This window comes from Sceloporus occidentalis, unplaced genomic scaffold, assembly GCF_023333645.1.
Source record: "Sceloporus occidentalis isolate IW3139 unplaced genomic scaffold, rSceOcc1.0.p SCAF_4, whole genome shotgun sequence".
Taxonomy (NCBI): Eukaryota; Metazoa; Chordata; class Lepidosauria; order Squamata; family Phrynosomatidae; genus Sceloporus; species Sceloporus occidentalis.
Genome location: NW_028316984.1, coordinates 70,151,774 through 70,166,025, shown reverse-complemented (window position 1 = coordinate 70,166,025; position 14,252 = coordinate 70,151,774). Strand labels below are relative to the sequence as shown.

General features: G+C 46.0%; 1 protein-coding gene and 1 long non-coding RNA gene across 21 annotated transcripts in view; one reads left to right on the top strand and one right to left on the bottom strand.

Annotated features, from left to right (window-relative positions):
- The window catches only part of CLASP1 (cytoplasmic linker associated protein 1), a 248,553-nt gene that overhangs the window by 211,496 nt on the left and 22,805 nt on the right, over positions 1 to 14,252 (bottom strand). The window lies entirely within an intron of this gene.
- LOC149313977 (uncharacterized) lies at positions 5,404 to 12,288 on the top strand. Its single transcript, XR_016281102.1, has 3 exons — positions 5,404 to 5,448; positions 6,410 to 6,537; positions 11,947 to 12,288. It is a non-coding gene; the product is annotated as an uncharacterized LOC149313977 (long non-coding RNA).

Below are 14,252 nucleotides of genomic sequence, written 5' to 3'. Positions count from 1 at the left end.
AATAATAATAATAATAATATAGTTTATTTATATGTTCCCGCCTCTCCCAATGGATCAAGGTGGGATTACAGCCAGATTGATTACAGGTACCCCAAGATCGGACCATATAACACCTATATTAAAATCTCTCCACTGGCTATCTATCAGCTTCCGGGCGCAATACAAAGTGTTGGTCGTCACCTATAAAGCCCTATATGGCTTGGGCCCGAGTTACTTAAGGGAACGCCTCTCCCTACATAATCCGCCCCGCACCCTCAGAACAACAGGGAAGCTTTTACTTGATTGCCCCAGGGTAAAACTAGCAGCTACCCATCGGAGGGCCTATATGGCGACAGGCCCCACCCTCTGGAACGCACTCCCAGAAAAGATCCGACTCTGTTCCACAGTAGAAGCCTTTAAGAGGGCATTAAAAACCCACCTCTTTCAAGCTGCTTTCCCTTCCGACTCTGTTTAGATGAGGAAGCCCCCCCCCATAACTGATGGTTTTAATGGTCTGTATATGGCTCAGGTTTTTATGCAATCTGTATGAAATTGTGATTTGTAATTAACGTAATTTTTACTGTCTTGTACTGTGACATGTGTCACATAACTGTTGTATTGTAAACCACTTTGATCTACAGGAAAGGCGGTGTATAAATAAAGTTTTTATTTTTATTTATTATTTATTATAATAATAATAATAATAATAAATTTTTATTTATATGCCGCCCTTCCTTCGATCAGGGCAGCTTACAGCAATAAAAACAAACAATTTAAAATACAATTCAATAAAAAATACAATAAAAATACACAGATACACAAATACACAAACTCATGCCCAACAGTAAAAAGCCCCATGGCCCAACCTCTTGGCCACGAAAGAGGAGGGAGGCCCGCAGGATATCTATTCGGGGAATGCCTGTTGGAATAGGAAGGTTTTCAGGTCCTTCCTAAATTGGGCCAGGGTGGTAGACGAGCGGAGCTCTGTGGGCAGCGCATTCCAAAGGGCTGGGGCAGCTGTGGAAAACGTCCTCCGCGAAGTGGAGGCTAACCTAGCCCCAGGCACCTTCAGTAGCTGCTGCCCAGACGTTCTGAGGGTGCGAGGCGGAATGTACGGGGAGAGGCGGTCCTTTAGGTATCCTGGGCCCAAGCCATTTAGGGCTTTATAGGTGATTACCAACACCTTATATTGAGCTCGGAAACGAATGGGCAGCCAATGGAGACCTCTTAAAACCGGTGTTATGTGGCTGGTCCTGGGAGCACCAGTGACCAGCCGGGCCGCCATGTTCTGCACCATTTGAAGCTTCCGAGTTTGGTATAAGGGTTGCCCCATGTAGAGTGCGTTGCAGAAATCCAGTCTCGAAGTTACCAGAGCGTGTACAACAGTTTCTAGGTCCCTCTGGGCCAGGTATGGGCGCAGCTGGCGAATCAGCCGAAGCTGATAACAGGTGCTCTTGACCGTCGCATTCACCTGAGCCGTCAGGTGAAGTGACGAATCAAGGAGCACCCCCAGACTGCGCACGGAGTCCTTCACAGGGAGCGTGACCCCGTTCAGGACAGGTGGAACCACCGTCATTCCTGGACCAGGAGAACCTATCACTAGTACCTCCGTTTTCTCTGGATTCAACTTGAGTTGGTTTTCCCTCATCCAGCCCATTACTGACTCCAGACAGGCCACGAGAGGAGAGACGCCATCCCCAGTCACTGCATCAGTCGGAGACATAGAGAAAATAATTTGGGTGTCATCAGCGTACTGATAACCCCGCGCCCCATGTCTCCGGATGATCTCTCCCAGCGGTTTCATGTAAATGTTAAATAGCATGGGAGACAGAATGGCTCCTTGAGGGACCCCGGTTTTGAGGGGCCTCTCATCGGAGCACACGTCTCCCAGCTGCACCATCTGGGACCTCCCAGAGAGGTAGGAGCGGAACCACTGGAGCGCAGTGCCCCCGACTCCCACCTCTGCCAGGCGTCCCAGAAGGATACCGTGGTCTATGGTATCGAAAGCCGCTGAGATGTCCAAGAGCACCAACAGGGACACGCTTCCCCTGTCGATGCCCAGACGGAGATCATTGACCAAGGCGACCATGGCCGTCTCAACTCCGTAGCCCGCCCGGAAGCCAGTTTGAAATGGGTCCAGATAATCCGTTTCATCCAAGACCGCCTGAAGCTGGATAGCAACCGCCCTCTCGATCACCTTTCCCAAAAATGGTAGCAGCGAAACTGGCCGATAATTATTATGTACCAGGGGGTCGAGGGAGGGCTTTTTTAGGATCGGTTTTACAATGGCCAATTTGAGATCCGATGGAAATTGCCCATCCTTCAAAGATGAATTAATTATCCGGCGCAACAATGATGTTACCGCCGGTCCCCCCTGGGCCGCTAACCACGAGGGACAGGGATCGAGAGAACAGGTTGTCTTCCGAACACTTCCAAGGATCTTGTCCACATCCTCGGTACTCACCAACTCAAACTGATCCAGTTTAACATAGTCCACGGAGGCTCTGGACGCTTCTACCCTAGGTTCTGCTATAATGTCGGCGTTCAGACTTTCGCTTATACGAGAAGTTTTATCCGCAAAAAAGTCGTTAAACAAGTCACAGCAGGCCTTAGAAGGTTCAAGGATCTGGTTCAGGGTGGGAGGGAGCTGAGTTAGCTCCCTGACCACCCTGAACAACTCTGCCGGACGCGACTCAGCGGACGCAATCCGAGCACCATAGAACGAATTCTTTGTTGCTCGTATTGCCTCTCCGTAGTCCTTTAATAGTTGGTCTAGGAGAGTCTTGTCGTCTAAGCGAAGGTGTTTGCGCCAACGGTACTCTAGCCGTCGCAGAGCTCGCTTCCTAGCCCGGAGATCTTCCGTATACCAGGGCTTACGCTTGGAAGCGGGCCTGAGAGGGCGCTTGGGAGCGATCCTGTGTATAGCCCTAGAAAGACCGGTATTCCAAATACCGGTGAGGGCATCAACAGAGTCGCCGTCATTTCCAACCGTGAGCCCCTCTAAGGCTTCTTGGAACCTCTCAGGTTCCATCAGCCTTCGAGGGTGGACCATCCTAACAGGTCCACCACCCCCGGGGGGGATCTGGGTAGAGGCCTTGAGTTTCACCTCTACCAGGAAATGATCCGTCCATGACAGGGGGGAAACATTAGCTATTTCCGCCCACGGATTCTCCGCCTCCGAACAGAAGACCAAATCGAGAGTATTACCCGCACAATGCGTTGGACCCTGTATCAGCTGGGACAGGCCCATGGCCGCCATGGTCTCCATGAATTCCCGAGCCGCACCGGGTGGAACATGGCTGGCCGTGAGGGAGATGTTGAAGTCGCCCAGGACAAGAAGCCTGGGCGTCTCCAGCATCAGCTCAGCGACCAGCTGTGTCAGCTCGTTAAGGGAGTCCGCTAATGCACGGGGTGGCCGGTACACTAACAGAATCCCTAGACTGTCCCTAGCCTTTAGGGTCAGGTAGATACACTCGATATAGGAAGTCTGTCGGATGTGGTTCCTGGAGAGGGGCACGGTGTTCCTATGTACCAAGCCACTCCCCCCCCCGCCCACCTAACCTGCGCTGGTCCTTCACCGAGTACCCAGCAGGCAGGGCCTGAGCCCACACAGCGTCTCCTTCAGGCCCCAGCCAGGTCTCGGTAATGCAAGCCAGGTCACACTTAGAGTCCTCCAAGAGATCCTGGAGGATGTGGGACTTGTTGTTAATAGACCTGGCATTGCACAGGAGCAGCGACAGGGTTTGTGGCACGGTTGGAGAGACCCTCAGGTCCTTCAGGTTGGGAGGGGGACAGGAAGGCGAGATGGATATGATGCATCTATCACGCCTTCCCCTGGAACGCAAGTCCCTTCTCCCACCGCCATACCTCCCCCTGCCCCACACAACCTCAATTGGAGCTCCGCCCACCAAGGTGTTATCCCCGGCCCAGGCATCCCCTGCATCCCTATCCTCCCCCCGCCCCTCTATGGCTACTAGAGGAGCAGAGGTTAGCCACTACAGGCATCCTCTGCTCCCAGGGCCAATCCAAGCCTCCCACGACAGTGCTGCGCAACTGCGCAGATGCGCAGTAGCGGTGCTCCTCAGTCCGTGGGCGGTCCTCCCGAGGCGGTGCGCAGATGCCCACCTCCGACACCCCGGGAGGGACCGCCCGGCAGAAGAGCAGTCCTGGCGGCGGCAGCGGCAGCGGTGGTCCGGCGTGGAGGGCGAGAGGGGGCGTGTCAGGAAGGGCCCGGTTGCCCGGCTTTATCCCCGCCGCTCTCACCTGGCGGAGTTCCTCCCTGGCTTCCCCCCAGGTGGTCCTTAAAGGGCCCCCCGCGCCTAAAACTGGCCGCCAAGCGCCAAAGCCAGCGGCTGCAGAGTCCGAAAGGAGCCCCTTTGGGGTGCTCCTCAGTCCGTGGGCGGTCCTCCCGAGGCGGTGCGCAGATGCGCACCTCCGACACCCCGGGAGGGACCGCCCGGCAGAAGAGCACATTGATAAAATAAAATAACAATTAGCAATTAACAATTAAAACTAGCTCATCATCAAGTGGAAATCTGAATGTGTTATACAACAATCAGAAAGACTGTGGAAAAATAAACACATACACACAAACATCCCTCTACCTGGAAAAAGCCTGACATCCAGTTCTCGTCTTGTGAAAAATTGGTATTTTTTAATGTTAAAAAATGAAAAAGGGACTGCAGCATTTTTAAAAAAAGGTAAATTGGTGCTTCCAGAGAAGGAATTCACTATCTCTCCCACTCTCCCCTTCTCAACAGAAAATGGGCCAGCATGGCATAGTGGTTTAAGCACTGGACTATGACTCTGGAGACCAGGGTTCGAATCCTCCCTCAGTCACAGAAACTCCTTGGGTGACCTATGGCAAGTCATACAGTCTCAGCATCTGAAAACCCCATGAAAGTTCACCTAGGGTAGCCATAAGTCATCAATGACTAGAAGGCACACATCAATAACAACAACAACAACAAACAACAACAACAACAGGTCAAGAGCTGTAAAACCCACTTTAAAAATCCACATGCAGAACTACAGTTACACTTTCCCCACACCTGCTTTAAGTGGGGAACAATCTGGGGCCTGAGAGACCCCCATTTCCATTATAAATCTATTAAATCCTTAAGGTCATTCTGAAAGGTTCTGGTGGTTCTGGCACCCCTGAAGTTTAGCGCTGGGGCTAGTTTTGCACTGGGGCTAGTTATAGGGGGCATATATCTTCCTTGCTGAACAAGCTCCCTCTGGCTACTAGGGGGAAGAGTTCAAAGGTCCAGTGTTATGACCTTCCAAGTCCCATATGCCTTCGGTCCCGGCCATTTGAGCTACCATATTTCATTCTATGAGCCTCCTTAACTTTTAAGACCTTCAGGGAAAGGTTTTCTCCCACCAACATCACAGACACATTTGGTGAGGACACAGGAGGCAACCTTCTGAGTGGTTGCTCCCAAGTTGTGGATCTCTCATCCTCAGGAGGTTCGTTTGACCCCCTCCTTGAATTTCCGCTGACAGGCAAAGACCTCTTTTATTTAGGGAGGCATTGGTTTTTAAATGCAGATGGAGCTTTTAAAGGGGCGGGGGTTCCATTCTACAATGTTTTACATTTGTTTTGAAACTGTTTTTAACTTGCATTTTTTTAAAAAAAACAACAGTTTCATTGTCGTTTAACTTTTGTGTTAATAGTTTTCTGCTGTACTTTGTTTTAAATGGTTGTAAACAACCTGAATCCTGTGCAGGGAGGAAGGTGGGATATTAATTAATGAAACTATGGCCCATTACAGACGGGCCTAAAAGTGTGCGCTCCGCGCGTGCTTGGGTTAGAAAGGGGCGTCCTTTCTGGATGCCCCCAACCCTAGGACGCGTAGAGCACGCACAAAATGGTGGCGGCTGTTCCACACGGCTGCCGGCATTATGATGTCACGACCGCACCGCCTCTAGATGGGGCGGCGCGGTTGTGACGTAGTGGGGCCGCGCGAGGGTGCATAGAGCGCCCTTTCTGCGGCCCTGTAAGAAGCTCCGTTTCGGAGCTCCTTCCAGCTTTGCGTCGCTGGGCGCAGCCTTTACATGGCTTTGCCGGCGACGCAGAAGAGAAAGGGGCCAAGCGGCCCCTTTCTCCTCCTCCCCGCCGCCACCGGGTGTCCTTGGGGCTTCAAGCCCCAAGGACAACCCTTTCCAGGCCGTGGGGAAGCGGCCTGGAAAGTGGTGGATCGGGGCCCCGGAGGCTGCCATTGTGGCAGCTGAGGCCCCGATACACCAGGGAAAGGAGCGCCTACAGGCCGCCCCAAAGGGGCAGTCTGTAACGTGCCTATAACACCCATTGTGTAGAATACTTTTCCTCTGGTATTTCACATGCGCCAACAATGTCTATTTTTAGATGCCTGCTGAAAACTTATTTTTGCAAGCCTTCCTGAGTTATCAAATTTACCATCTATTGCAGGAGTGAGAATGGTGCAGCTCTCCAAAAGTGGTTGGACCTTAGCTCTCTTCAGCCCTAGCCAGCATAGCCAAGGGTGAGGAAACATGGGATTTGCAGTCCAACCACATGTGGTCTATTGCATGGACAATGTAAGTAGTGGGTGGGAGGGGTTGTTAATTTTGTTTGTTGAATTTATGGTATATATTTAGTTCATTTGTCCACAGCTTTGTAACCTTCCGATTTAAGTGGTTTATAAATTTTTGTAAATAAATAATTGAAACAGTATGCCCAGACAGGGATGGGCATTCCCAGTCAAGACACAGACCAAAGGTTGGGAGGGAACCTATGTCCTCCTGGGAACTGTCTGTACCAGCCTCACCCTTTGAGGCTAATACTTGCTATGGACCAAATGTAGACCAGCTTCAGGCATGCTTGCCATCCTTGGAGTAATGGCCCCTTACTCTGCCAGACATTAAGAGAAACTATATTTGAATATAGTCTTCAATGTGTAGTGAGATGCAACAGGGACTCTGAGTATATGTGTACCACAACAACCTATGCCCTCATACCTCACAGCAGATACGTCACAAGCATCTGGTGTCAACAAATAACACGTGATTACTGCTGTTCATAAGACAGCACTGCTCTGGCACCAGGTGCTGATGGAAATCAAATTTATCTGCCAATACCAGATTTCTTTGCTAATACCAGATTAAAAGATGAAATCCATTTTACCTAGGACAAACATCATTCATTCATTTTTCTTTGGCTTCATTGAAACAGGTGTCCATAATAAACATAAGCCACATGTGTTGAAAGCAGCTATGACAAAGCTATTATTACAGCTAGCAATAAATCCCTGTACATTTTTAAAGGGTGTATGTGTATCTCTCTTTCATACACAAATACATATATAATTTCTGTTTTTCTTCCCTGCATATATAACGTAACAAAAAGTGCCCTTAAAAACCTCCTTGTTTTCAGAGCAGGACTTCTCAGCTTTGCAAAGAAGCAATAAAGGAAGTCCACGCTGGTGGGTTCCCTCCATGACAATGCTGCCAGCCCTTCTGTATCAGTTTACCAGCAGCTGCAACCTTTCCATTCCCTTCCCCCTCCATAATGAAATGAATCTCACTTACACATATTCCAATATAGTACTCTTCCCATTAATTCCGGCAGATGGTCGCTGCTAGCTTCTCCACCTCTACTAACTACAGCCCTCCAAGTACAGTCTCCCATGTGCAATCGCTTATGGTATATGAAACACAATTTGCGTGAATATTAAAATTCTTCCCACCTCGAAGCACCTTATATTTCCACATTGCCCTTTAACTTAAAAAGCAGGGAGGGGATTCTAATAATAACATACAAAGCTCAGGGTTGAACAGAAAACTAGGCCATACTTGAAAGAAAGCAGGTCAAGCTCAGTGTAAAAGAAGGGGGTGGGTAGAAAAATCAGAGGGCTGCAAAGCAGATCTCTTGCTAAGTAAACAACCAGAGCAAACGGCTACTGGCATCATCCATCCAAAACAATATAGCCGCATGCCCTAATTGACTTCTTTCCACAGAGTATGACCTATGTCTAATTCCTTTCTCGCACAGACTGTATTTCCAGGTCAGCGTTATTCTGGATCCATTCTTTAGCAAAGAAGGAGAAAAGACAGCAAAGTAACAAAACTCCTCCACCAGGAATGCTTGCACATTACTTTAAAAGTTTATAGGCTTCCCTTTTCATATCAACGAAGTTGTTAAACAAGATAGACTATTTCTTTAAACGACACAAACCATGTGCAAGCTTCCCCCACTGGATCGTAAAACACATCCCAGAGCGCTAGGGAAGACATCCTCCCACTGCCGCTGCCCCCAAAAGTATGTGAAAAACACCAAGGAGTACAGTGGGAAGGAAGTGACTTTAATTCACTGATCTGACATAGGGAATGCAGCCTGAGGAATGAACAGCTTCTCTCCCAGAAACAAAAGCTGTCACCAGTGTCTAGAACAATAGTAAAGAAACTTAAGTTTAAGAATAACTCTAAGGCCAGGGGCAGGGTAGCTTGGCACCTCCAGATGGTTTAGACCTCAATTCCCAAAAATCTCAGCCAACCCTGGATATTGGTATAGGTTTACAGGAGTTCTAGTCCAAAAAAAACTTCCAAAAAACCCACAACCTTATACACAAAATGTTCCCAAATCCTAACCCAAGCTGACAGTATAGCAGCAGACTATGAATTATGAGATATCAGGCCAAAACCACTATACTAAGGTTGTTTGACTGGCTCAGCTAAAACTTTAAAAACAGTGTTTGCATATTACTTGTCTACCTATTAACACAGTAGTTAAATCCCCTCCCAGAAGTAAACTAGTACAGCTACAAAATGGAGAGAAAGTTACTCTGGTTTCTCTTCAGATCGTATAAATCTTTCGCCTTTTACTAAAGGAAGTTAGGCAGGTCTAAGTCCTAGTGAGAGCAAATGAACTGAAATGTGCAATGTGTCTGCTTTAGCCTACACTGTTTGTATGCAGCTTTCTTGTATATTTGAACGTAACACAGCATCCAGTGACCTAAAGCTCTCAGATACTCCAGGACACAGAGCACGGAGAGCACTTCTTTCTTTTAGCCCAAAACTCACAAATGCTATGGAGGCTTTTAGGTTGATGGGGGGGGGGTCTAGTTTTTATAGCTGGTACAATTGTGGTGCTCTCTTATCTTCCCTAACCCATTAGCATATTTTTAGCTGGAAGCTGTACATCCAGTGACATTGGCTAAATTCAGCAGCTGCTTCTAACTTTCTATCTGACAGTATGATATGGGAAGAAGTACAGAGGAAGGAACTGGTAAAACCACCTCTGAGGATTCCTTGCCTATGAAAACTTTATGAAACTTATGGGGTTGCCATAAGTCAACAGGCAACTGGAAGACCCACACACACACTATAAAAGTAGAAGCAAAGGTATCAGGTTGTAATCTATCCTAGTGGGGGTGATGTATTTGCTTTCAAGTCGCCTGTTGATGTATGGCAACCCCATTAATTTTATAGGGTCTTCTTAGGCAAGGAATACCCAGAAGTGGTTTTGCCAGTTCCACCCACTGAAATGTAACCTACAATACCTGGTATGTGTTGGCAGTCTCCTATCTAAGTACTATCCAGCATTGACCCTACTTAGTTTCCAAAATCAGTCAAGATTTATTGCTGTTGTGTGCCTTTAAGCTGTTCTCTACTTATGGCAACTCTAAGGCCAAAGGATGGGCTTTCCCAGTCAAGATATCATGGGTTCTTCTAAGATTTGTTCGGGGGGGGGGGGGGTTGCCTTTGCCAGATTTACAGCCAAAGAAGTCACCTGATATAGAAGATTTGTTTGAAATGATGCAGGTAGATATAGCATATATCTGACATGTTGCATTTCCTGTCTTCTCTGCATTTCATTATATTCGGGAGGGGGGGTGGTATTATTATATCCCACTTGATTTTAATTCTACTTTTGCATCCCTCCCTGGCATCTACAAGAATGTTGAGCAATTTTAAAATGTTTTAATAAACAAACAGTCACATCCAATTTGTAAATGGACTGTGGTCAAATTTTCACTACTACTACTACTTATATAACACCTCACAAATAATAATTGAAGATTTCACCCAAAAAACAAGCAATAGGCAGGATACAATAACTAGCTTTGTTCAGTATTTTGTACTTTAAAGCTTCATTGTGGATATCTAGCCCTAAAGCATCCTTGTTTAATAAGAGTTCTTTGAAGTGCTCTCCAAGTTAGGGCTGCTTGGGGACATTTCAGAGAATCTAGCCAAAAGAAGTTCAAGTAGAAGCTCGCTTTGTTTGGAAGAAGAACCTTAATACAGCCCTTGTATCAATCTCATTATGCCCATGACCCTTCTTTTTCATCTATATTTTCTTCTGCCTATTTTGTTTGCATAATGATTTCTGTATCTAAGCATTCTTTTACTAAATGAAGTTGGACACTTTGTCAACAAGAGCTCTGAAGAAAAACGAAGCAGAGAAAAATGACTGCCTATCCTTATCACAGGGGAAATACCTTATCACAGGGAAAAGATTATCTCCGTATGTTGGGTATATCTAAAAGTCCATGATTCATTTTTAAAGATTTTAATATTTTATGTAGAGGGGTTTTTTCCCATCATTTTATTGTCACTAGCAATAGGATCCCACTGTGATCAAAAGATGGTGCCAGATGAAATACAAAGGGACAACTAGGTCACCTCAGAAGCACTAGTGGTCATTTGAAGGAAAATCACTTTTACTATAAATATTATAAGAAACATAAGATAAAATAAATCTACAATACAAAAATAAGTCTACAATACAAATACAGTATTTGTACTTTTATCAGAATCAGTAGGACTTACATTTGGAACAATAACTTGGAACATTTCTTTAAAAAATGTTAGTGAACTTAACCTTCCGTCTTTACTAGTATCTGTTCCTTACATAGGGATTCACTTTATAAAATCTACAACTTGCATCCCCCTACAAAACAATTGGTTTTTTAAAAAAACTTTTTCCCACTTGCATTTTTTTCAACATTCAGTCTACAATATTGTTGTCTACTCAGTACAGAGGGACTCTCTCTTCCCACATTTCCCTTCTTTTTGGCTCAGATTTTAAGTTAGACTTTACAGGTGACTGTTAAATCAGTTTTTGATTCCCAAAACATTTAGCCTCTGTGTTTCTTATAGCTGGAGCTGTTTATGGCAGCGATAGCATTCATATTTCTATACCACTTCACAGGGAACAAAGCACTCTCTAAGTAAGCCAATTGCCCCCAACAAGCTGGGTACTCATTTTACTGACATGGGCGGGTTACACACCGCCATGAAAGTACACGCAGAGCGCGTACTAGGGTTAGGGAGGTGCGGTGCTTCAGCACCTCCCTAACCCTAATACATGCTCCGCGTGTAAAAAATGATGGCGGCCGTTCCAGACGGCCGCCGCCATGAGGACGTCACGGCCGCGCCGCCTCTATATGGGGCAGCGCCAACGTGACATCCTCGCTCCGCGCCAGGGCGCCTAGTGCGCCCTTAGCACGAACCAGGAAGGAGCTCCGTTTCGGAGCTCCTTCCTGGTTTGTGGTGCTGCTTTGCGTCGCTGGGCGCAGCCTTCAGACGGCTGCGCCCAGCGAAGCAAGGGAGAAAGGGGCCAAGCGGCCCCTTTCTCCTTCTCCCCGCCGCCGCGGGGTGTCCTTGGGGCTTGAAGCCCCAAGGACACCCCTTTTCAGGCTGCGGGGAAGCGGCGTTTTGCCGCTTCCCCGCAGCCTGAAAAGCGGCAGATCGGGGCCTCAGCAGCTGCCGTTCTGGCCGCTAAGGCCCCGATACACCGGGGAAAGGGGCGGGTACAGCCCGCCCCAAATAGGCGGTCTGTAACCCGCCTTAGAAATGATGGAAGGCTGAGTCAACCTGGAAACCTCTGGGATCGAACTCATAACGTTGTGGCTGCAGTACCAACATTTAACCACTGTGCTCCAGGGCACTGAACTGGAAAAGGGAGAGGCAGAAGTAATTTTTGATCATTTCTTCTCTCTCCTGCAGTTCTTGAAAAATATATCTGGAAGGTTGGAGGATCCTCCAGAACAACACAGGAAGGAGGAATAGGGGAAAGCGCAGAGTGGCAAAAATTGCATTTCCTCACCCTGCTCACAGCAGGAACAACCAGAAGACTAAAATCTAGTCTGCAGCCAGAAACAGATGTTCGAATCTGAACCTCAGCCGTGTGTATACACACTTACTTGGGAATAAATTCCATTGTACTTGGTTGTTATTACTTCTGAGTTGACATGGAATTGGCTATTCAAAAGGAGCTGCATAAATATGAAATAGCAATAATGGTTGTTTTGTACAGAAACAATGGATGAATTAAAACCATGACTTAAATTGTGGTGGCCACTACTTCATCTAACAAGCCAAATGTGTAGGTTATAAATAAACTCAGCTTTTGCACTTTTGGGAGAGCATACTTCGTATCATTTCAAATACATTCATATTATTATTTTTTGAAAATAATACATGGTAGATAGTTATATATTGATAATCTTTTGTTATACATTTAAACATGCACTGCTCTGTTAGAACCAAAACAAACTAAAACAACACATGTATTGTATTTTCTAAATTGAACAACCTTAGAAATCAAATACAGAAAACGGAAAGAGCTGAGCAAACTGAAGAGGACACAAGAACAGGTTAAAATCTGAATCCACACATTTACCAAGGAGCAAATCTCAGTGATAGAGCCAGCATGGTGTAGTGGTTTGAGTGCTGGACTACAACTCTGGATTTCTGGGTTCAAATTCTCACTCAGCCATGGAAACGCACTGGGTGATCTTGTGCAAGGAGAGGCAGAGGAAGGTGAGACAAACCCCTCTGAACAAATCTTGCCATGAAAGCCAGTGAAAGTTTTGCTTTAGAGTGACCACAAGTCAGAAATGTCCTGAAGACTTACAACAGTGAACTCTACAGGCCTTACTCCTGAAACAGTGCATAGGAAATATTTTTTAAAAAATCAAATGGTGGGAATGGCAGGTAACACCCATCTTGAATCCCACTGTGGGAGAAAGGTGGGATATAAATCCTTTAAAATAAATAAATAAATAAAGTAAGTAAGTAAGTAAGTAAGTAAGTAAGTGGCTGGGGGACTTCCCCGATTGATAATGTCCAGAACCAATTGAATCCCCCTTTTATTATTTTTCTTACTTGTGATTTGTTTTTAACTTTGATGTATTGTTATGTATTTTTTAAACATTTTTTTTTACTGTTTAATTTTATAGTTGGGAGGGAACGTTGGGTCGGGGTTTTGTGGGGCTTGTTTTTATTGTTGTATATTGTACTTTCTTTGTTGTTACCCGCCTCGATCCTCAATCAGAAGAGGCGGGATATAAATAAATATTTATTATTATTATTATTATTATTATTATTATTATTAGATTAGATTGGCATACAGACTCATAGTCGACCTTATGTATAGGTTGAGGGCAGGTTTTGGAGCCAAAATTATGGATTTCGATATGACCCATAGAGGGTAAAACCTAGGGGCATGTAACAAAGGATTTGAAGGATGAAGCAAAGGAAAGCAATGCCAAAGAACTTACAAAATTCTGGCAGTCATAACTGTTTGTGATCTCCCTAAAGGTTGGATGGACAAGAGACTAGAGGGAGGCCAGTTCTTCCAGGACAAACTGCACTCTTGCTTTTCACTGAGGGATGGTTCTTTTTTTTTAAAAAAAAAGAGTTAAAGTACAGTAATTACACGACCCATGGATAAGTCAACTCGGGTCTTTAGGGTATATTTTTTTACTAAAATTTCTAGATTTATACATGAGTATATGCAGTAACTGCAGTTTAGTATGTCATCTGAACTCTACATTGCAGGCGAACTTAACTATGGCTTGCTGAAACAAGAACAGCTTCACAATGATGGCTGAAATTAGAGGCATGGTCCCAAATTACCATCCTAAAAAGCTCCAGGGATCACTTTATCAGAAGACCCAGTGTCAGTGGGCTCAACCTCATCCCCTGGTTTCTTCCAGCCTATTGAAATGTCCAGGGTCAGAATTACCAACCTGACCCCAGAAAGGGGTTTAGAGAGTGGGGAAATTCAGTCTCCTGTTTCCCAAATGTTTCCCACCCTGTGTTTTCAATCTATCACCACAAGTGTAGAGTTTCTATGGACAATTTTGTTTTTTGGAAAGGATCAGATTTGAAAGCAATGTCCTGCTGAGAAGCACATGGTCATGTCTAATCACAGTATAATCCGTTTTTCACTCTACACAGACTGGGGACATAACCGATATCCATCATGGTTTTTATTTCTGTAAATGCTCTAGGAGATTTTCCCCACC